The sequence below is a fragment of the Carassius auratus genome, chromosome 2, assembly GCF_003368295.1.
Source record: "Carassius auratus strain Wakin chromosome 2, ASM336829v1, whole genome shotgun sequence".
In the NCBI taxonomy this organism is placed as follows: Eukaryota; Metazoa; Chordata; class Actinopteri; order Cypriniformes; family Cyprinidae; genus Carassius; species Carassius auratus.
Window position 1 is genome coordinate 25,254,141 of NC_039244.1, and position 7,475 is coordinate 25,261,615.

Below are 7,475 nucleotides of genomic sequence, written 5' to 3' on the forward strand. Positions count from 1 at the left end.
AACGTTATACAGCACATAACGCTGCCTTTAAATCTGGGATGACGAACTCCAGAAACATGTTAGGGGCTTTACAAATTACGCGCCTTTTTTTTTTTATTACGCGCCTTTTCACGGTCGCAAAGGAAATAGGAACAACGTGAATATGTATCCATTTATCTTAAGTATTTATTATAAAATGAGAATCACTCACTATTAGGGTACACTTTTTAAATGATTATATCAACATAATACTACATAATTAACATTTTCTGTTGTTCTCCTTGCAGATCCTGTCAAATTCATCACCTGTCCTATAGCTACACCTGATTTTTAAAACCCAACGGCACTTTTAAGAGCCAACCTCTATCTCTTTATTTTCTATATCTTACATCCTCTCTGTTCTTAATATCTCTATTTCTGTCCATCTCTTCAAACTTTATCTGTCTCACATCTATTGCTCTTTCTTTTCTCCCTGTCTGTCTTTGTCTACCTGTCTTACCCATCTTTGTCTGTCTGTCTGTCTGTCTTCTGTCTGTCTGTATCAGTTTGTTATAATGCCAGGGGGGTCTATAAAAAAGATCTGCCCCTTTTGTCAGGGGATTTTATATTGTGCACAAAAGGTCTGCTCACATTGCAAAAAGGAGCAGCCTCTGAAGCAGCGCCTCAAGAAGAAGCTTCAGAGGTTTGAACAGAAGCGAGAGGAATGGGTGGTTGGTTGTAAGAAAAACCACAACTCTGCATCCATCAAGGATGAAGCCAATTTCATGACAGTAAACTGACCAGATCCTCTAGGTACATTCAGTGGTACCATTTGTTATTAAGTGAGCATGCCAGCGCAGGGTCAGAAAGGTATTGTTTTTTGCCAGTATAGATCCTATATGTCCTCCCTGTGTCATCATAAACACTTTAAAAGTATAATTTAACTATTAACTTTGAAGGCACACTTACCCTAATTGTGATTTCTATTTGTTATTTTAGTGGTGGTAATGCAACCATAAAGTTATCACATCTTATCACATAATTTAAACTCAGGAATTATTGAGTTCATAACATATACAGGCATGCATTATGACAGAATTACAGGGGCAATTTAATAATCAAACTTTCTTATCAAGTGGATGAGAAATTTCACATGAACTGCATTCATGCTGTACTACTCAAAGCACTTTAAATTGTGAATGCGTCAACTATAAATATGTGCAGCATTCACCCGTCTCTAAGGTTCTGCCTTTATTTTTAATAAATCTTTAGATTGTCATTGTCCAGTTGCACAATGGTTACATAATCTTATCAATGTAGGTGCAAAACCCGAGCTACTGATGTTACAAAAAGTAATATTTATATAAAGTTATATAAAGGTGTCAGATTCATCTTTTTGCTGTTGTTTATGTAGAGTTGTTTTTTCCTTCTTTTCCAAACTTAAAATCAGTCATTCTTTTTTTTTTTTTCTGCTGCTGAATGCTTGTATGATCATAGTCTACTCTATGTGAAGTCTCTACCAACACATTTAATGTAGACGCAAATGGGTCGAAAAACATAAAAAATTCACACCTGGCAGTTGATTATGGGAATTGAAGTAAACTGTTTTAAAACAGTAGTTTCCTGCAACTGCAGTTGTTGACATATAGATTCTAAGTGTATTGAGCCCTGTTTGAATTAATAGCATGCAGCACACTGGTCTACAATGGGATTTGAGCTACAATGAGCCATATTTCATTTCTGTTTTCAGCCCATATACAACCATATTTTTAATGTTTAGGCACACTGACCACAGCAATTTTTGTAGGGACATACTAATTGAACACATTACATTTGCAAAGACCAGTTTTGGTCACTGGTTCAATGAATCAAATGATAATGAATCTATATATACTTAATGAAACAATATCAAGGACAGTGCTAAAATGTAGGTCATTAACGGAAATAACACAATGAAAAAGAAAACCATCAAATGTTTGCTGGATACAACACAAACTTACACTGCTACTAACTTTGAGGAATAAAGCCCAAAGTTTTTTAGCGTACACAGTACAGTCTTAACTGAATAGTTTGACCCAGACTGTAAACAAACATTATACTTGTCATTTTTTGAATAGATATTATGAGCACTCTAGGTTTTATTTTCCTGACTTAAAGATAAATTGTATTGTTATCGTCATAGAAAATTAATTACATATATCTATTACAGTATATTACAATATATTATAGATATTTACATATTTACATAAGCAAGAAATTGAAACACGAGGGGTTAATGGAGCAACCTTAATTAAATCGCAATAAGAATGCATGCACTTTACACCTATTAATACATGTACTGCCACACTTGTGCAATGTTGTGATCTTCTAGTATTTAAAAATAATCAGTTAAAGATTTATTTGGTATATGAGTAATTTTCTTTCTCCAAACCCACAGCTGTCTTCACAGGGTCAGCCAGGGACACAGTCGCAAGTCGCAAAAAGAAAAAGTCAGGTATGTAAATAATGTTTGTTCGTCCTTCGGATGAGACGTTAAACCGAGGTCCTGACTCTCTGTGTTCATTAAAAATCCCAGGATGTCCTTCGAAATAGAGTAGGGGTGTAACCCCGGCATCCTGGCCAAATTTGCCCCTTGGCCTCTGTCCATCATGGCCTCCTAATCATCCCCATATACTGATTGGCTTCAACACTCTGTCTCCTCTCCACCAGTAAGCTGGTGTGTGTGTGGTGGGCTTTCTGGCGCAATATGGCTGTCGTCGCATCATCCAAGTGGATGCTGCACATTGGAGGTGGTTGAGGAGATTCCCCCTTCCATATGTGAAGCGCTTTGAGTACCCAGAAACGCACTATATAAATGTAATGAATTATTATTATTATTAGGCTAATTATTAGTGGTTCTGATAACTGTTACCATAGCTCATTAGTCAAGCAGATTCTCTTATAAGTAAATTAATTACTTAAATAGAATTTAAAGGGGACCTATTATGCTAATTTCCAGTTCTATATTTTTATTCTGATACTCCACTAGAGTAGCTTTGCATGATCCTTAAAAAATTCCTTATTTATCTTAAATTGGTCCTTTATGCAGACCCTGTCTGAAACAGGTAATTTTAGATGAAGTATTCTAAAAGCCTTCTATGATTACTATTCTAATGAGCCTGCACATGATGTAAAATGTGGAGCCAAATTAAACAGCGTGTTTGCACACACATTAACTGAAGAGGATGGTCTTTTCACATATTTCAGGGGTGTCTAGACACACCAGGGACACATATTTATATAGAAAAGACATTACAAAGTGCATTTTGTCTAATTATTGTAAATGTGTTTTGTTTTTTTCTGAGTGGATATATGACTGGACTGTAATCTTATATTCCACAGGGGGACCAAGGCATATGCCTGAAAGGAAAAGGCAACAAAAGAGTAAGTGCATGTAAATGCAATGATTAATACTTTGTTAAACATTGCAACTTAACCCCTGTTAATTTGATTTATTTCAATTGCTTATTTTTTTTTAACTACTACAACAGACAATTACCGGTAGTCACAATTTTATTTATTTAATTAATTATTTAGCAAACGTTTTTATCCAAAGCGACTTACAAATAAATACAATATTTACAATACAAGCAGTCAAATCAACAACAGGGCAACAATATTAAAATGTCGTGACCAGTCCAGCTAGTCTAGCGTAGCACACACACCCATGATTATTCATAATAGATATAGAATAGGAATGATTACTATTATTGAGATTAGTGCAATTGACAACCTATAAAATCCAACAGGCTTAATTAGTCAAAATTGACCAAAATGCATTGCCAATTAGTAGTAGTAGCAGCAGTGGAGTATTCTTAGTTGTGAGCTGTGCCTTAGCAGTAGTATGGTTATTCAAGCAAGCATACCACATTGGAACCGAGAGTAATTTGATTCCATGATACATGTTTTGATTAGTGATAAACATCACTTGTCATCCTTGCAAGTCTGGTCACTACTTAAGTATTCATAGTTGTGTTTATTTTGTTCATAATCTAACTATTTAAGAAATATTTGAAATGTGTTTTTGATGTTCACAGATTGCTCCTACCACACTCGCCTAGAGGTTTTCTCCATCAGGAGTGTATTAAAAGAAAGAGTGAGAAAGGTTAGACAGTCATAAAGGAACTGCAGAGTTTAGGCAGTATGCAGAGTGTAATATAGGATTTAGAAACTTCCTTGTGTGTTGTCAAATACATATTATACATACCATAATTGTTAGGTAGATACTTTTTGTGTTCAGTCTTTTTGAATTACAGTTTATGAAGGAGTGTCTACTGAAAATCAATGAAACTCAATGCCTATAACCAGACATAATAGCCTTATGCTAAGAATGGATTTTTTTGTTGTTGTATTGTCTTACATTAGGGCAAAGCAGAAATGCTGGTTGACTGGGAGCCTTGTCCAGTATGGTATGTATTATTCTGTTCTTCTGCTTTATGAATTAATGCATTCATTATTTATTTACTTAAACCTTTTTTTTTTTTTTTTTTTTTTTGCTACAATTATTTATTATTAAAGGTGCATTCAGCGATCTCACTTATTTTTTAAGCCAAAACATTTTGTTTCACCTACCGCAAACATCTCGTCACTATCCGCTAGCTGCCTGTCCCCTGAACACACTGTAAAGAAACGCGATCTCTGTAGATAGCCTAGTCTCCACAAACGCAGGTCAAACAAACTGAGCAACAAACAGATCAACCCATATCACGAAACATAACAGACTGTTCCAGCTAATCACCGACAATAATGATTTGGGGTGGGGTTTGGGGGGTTATTGCGCTGATGAGGAGGAGGGAGGGTCTAGCTAGCCTCTGTTTTGTTTAATAATAATTTCAAACATCAACAAGAGGTTAGGCCAACTGGGAGCGCTGAATGCACCTTTAATCTGTTCTGTTTTAGATTAAACAAGCCTTTTAAACAAGTGAAAACAAAAGCACACATCATTACCGAACATGTCTTTTATAAGTATAACAGTTTTATTTTCCATGCATAAAGGTGGTGGTCCTTCATAGATGGAAAATAAAACTTATACTTATAAAAGACATGTTCGGTAATGTTGTAAGTTTATTGGAAACCCCAACCAGTAACAGAAAAAAAATCCCTTCTGTTTTTAGTGGTGAGCAGTGGGCCCATTCCTGGCAGCCAAAGGATTCACTCCAAAATAATGAAAATAAATAAAATGTATGTTTAGAACTCTAAACATTTTGGTTTCAGCCTATTTATTAAACTGTTTCTATGCTGCATTTGAAGTCATATCTCATCTTTCTGTAGTAGTGAAAAGGGGAACATCTCCAAGATTGTGACCTGGAGTTTAATCTCAAAAGGGAATGTACTAGAAATTTACTCAATCCAACTCAATTTTCTTTTTCAGATGTTATTCAAAATCATGCTTTTTATATTTCATGATTATAAATTGCACTGTTATTTTATTACAGTTGACATGTAATTTGATTTCATTCAGTTCTGTTTTCTGTGCTTTTCAAGTTCACTTAACCTCACAGTCCACTGTTAAGAAATACAACCTTATGGATTGTTTGATATGAAGCTTAAATATGAAGTTTCAACAAATAAGACTGACCTTCTTTATACTCACACATTATATCATATCTTTTACATTGTCTCTCTCACTCTCTTCTACTTCAAACTTATCAGCTGACTGGGTGTTTTATGTCTTAAACAAAATGTATTTTCATCTCAACCCTCTTGAGCCAATCGTGTCATACAGTAGGTCCCTCCACTGTGGTCATCAGGAGAAGAGCTCTACATTCATCTAGATCTCAACATCTACCCACCCCTTCACCACCACCAGTGTTGGCTCCATGTAGGGGATATCCCTTTTTCATATCATGCATTTATTTTAAAAGAATGATGTCTTGATGTGGTCCAATTGCCAAAGACTTTATAGTTTCAATTTGTTATGCACCTTGTCAATAAATTAGTTTGATCACCCTTTAAGCCTCTAGTGAGTAATTAAGCAATAAATAAGCATTTGGCGTATTTTCACTTACATTTTTGTGAAAGATCACAAATACACTACAATAACATTTGCAAAAAATGATCATTTTAGTTTTTTACTTTTCCATACATGAATTTAATTCAAAACAATATGAGGATGAAGTGGTTTCTGACAAAAGAAACAGGCTACATTGAGCATATTTATACGTGGATTTTTTTTATTTTTATTAAAATTTAGGTTAACATATATAGTTTAATCAGTGCTCTAAAGTTTTATAAAAAAATTAGGAGTGAGGTTACATTTGTTAGGGGAGGAGCCAGTCAAATATTTGAAAATGGCCCCAAGTTTTGGTTGCAGTTCAATTTTATCTATTGTTCTTGACCAGCACGAATTATAACAATTGGTAAATCTGATAAACAGACTAATTCATCCAAATAAAATAAATGATTTTAGCTTCTAGAATTGAACAGTTTTTGTCTCTAATTAAAATACAAATATATATTTATTGTGAAGGTCTTGATCTGGAGAGTAGCCTATATCACACATTTTGGAAATCTTTAATATTAGGATATTGTTTGCATACTTATTGCACCTAATGCTGACATATTTATAAGAGGCAGTTTATTACATTCATCAGGTGGTAAATCAAACATTTGCCGGCCATAATTAAATATACATAATGTTAAATAAACATATATAAATATAGCATGATGTATGTTTAATCTGTATAATGTGTTTCTTAATATAGAATAGTAAACGCACATTTTTATAATCCTATTCCTGGTCAGGAAACCAGAAGAACTACAAGAATGGTGATTGATTTATACACCTTGTAAGAAGTTCAATGGTGCGTCTCTTTTGGGAATTGTAGTTGTGTGCAGTTTTGGAAAAGTTTTGAAAAAAGGTGAAATAGTTTTGAAAATGTGTGCAAGCAGTTGGAAAAAAAAACTGTAAATATTGTACATTGTAGACGGCCCTGATGGTTGTTCTACAACTACAATGACAGTCAAATATACTCAATGACCTGATAGCCTCGTGATTTTTTTTTATCTTGATCATTTAAATATAGTATAATGTATGTTTCAACTGTAGGAGACTGTTGATGTACACTCGCCTAAAGGATTATTAGGAACACCTGTTCAATTTCTCATTAATGCAATTATCTAATCAACCAATCACATGGCAGTTGCTTCAATGCATTGATTTAGGGTTGTGATCCTGGTCAAGACAATCTCCTGATCTCCAAACTGAATGTCAGAATGGGAAAGAAAGGTGATTTAAGCAATTTTGAGCGTTGCATAGATGTCCATCCCTTTATGACCACCATGTACCCATCCTCCGATGGCTACTTCCAGCAGGATAATGCACCATGTCACAAAGCTCGAATCATTTCAAATTGGTTTCTTGAACATGACAATGAGTTCACTGTACTAAAATGGCCCCCACAGTCACCAGATCTCAACCCAATAGAGCATCTTTGGGATGTGGTGGAATGGGAGCTTCGTGTCCTGGATGTGCATCC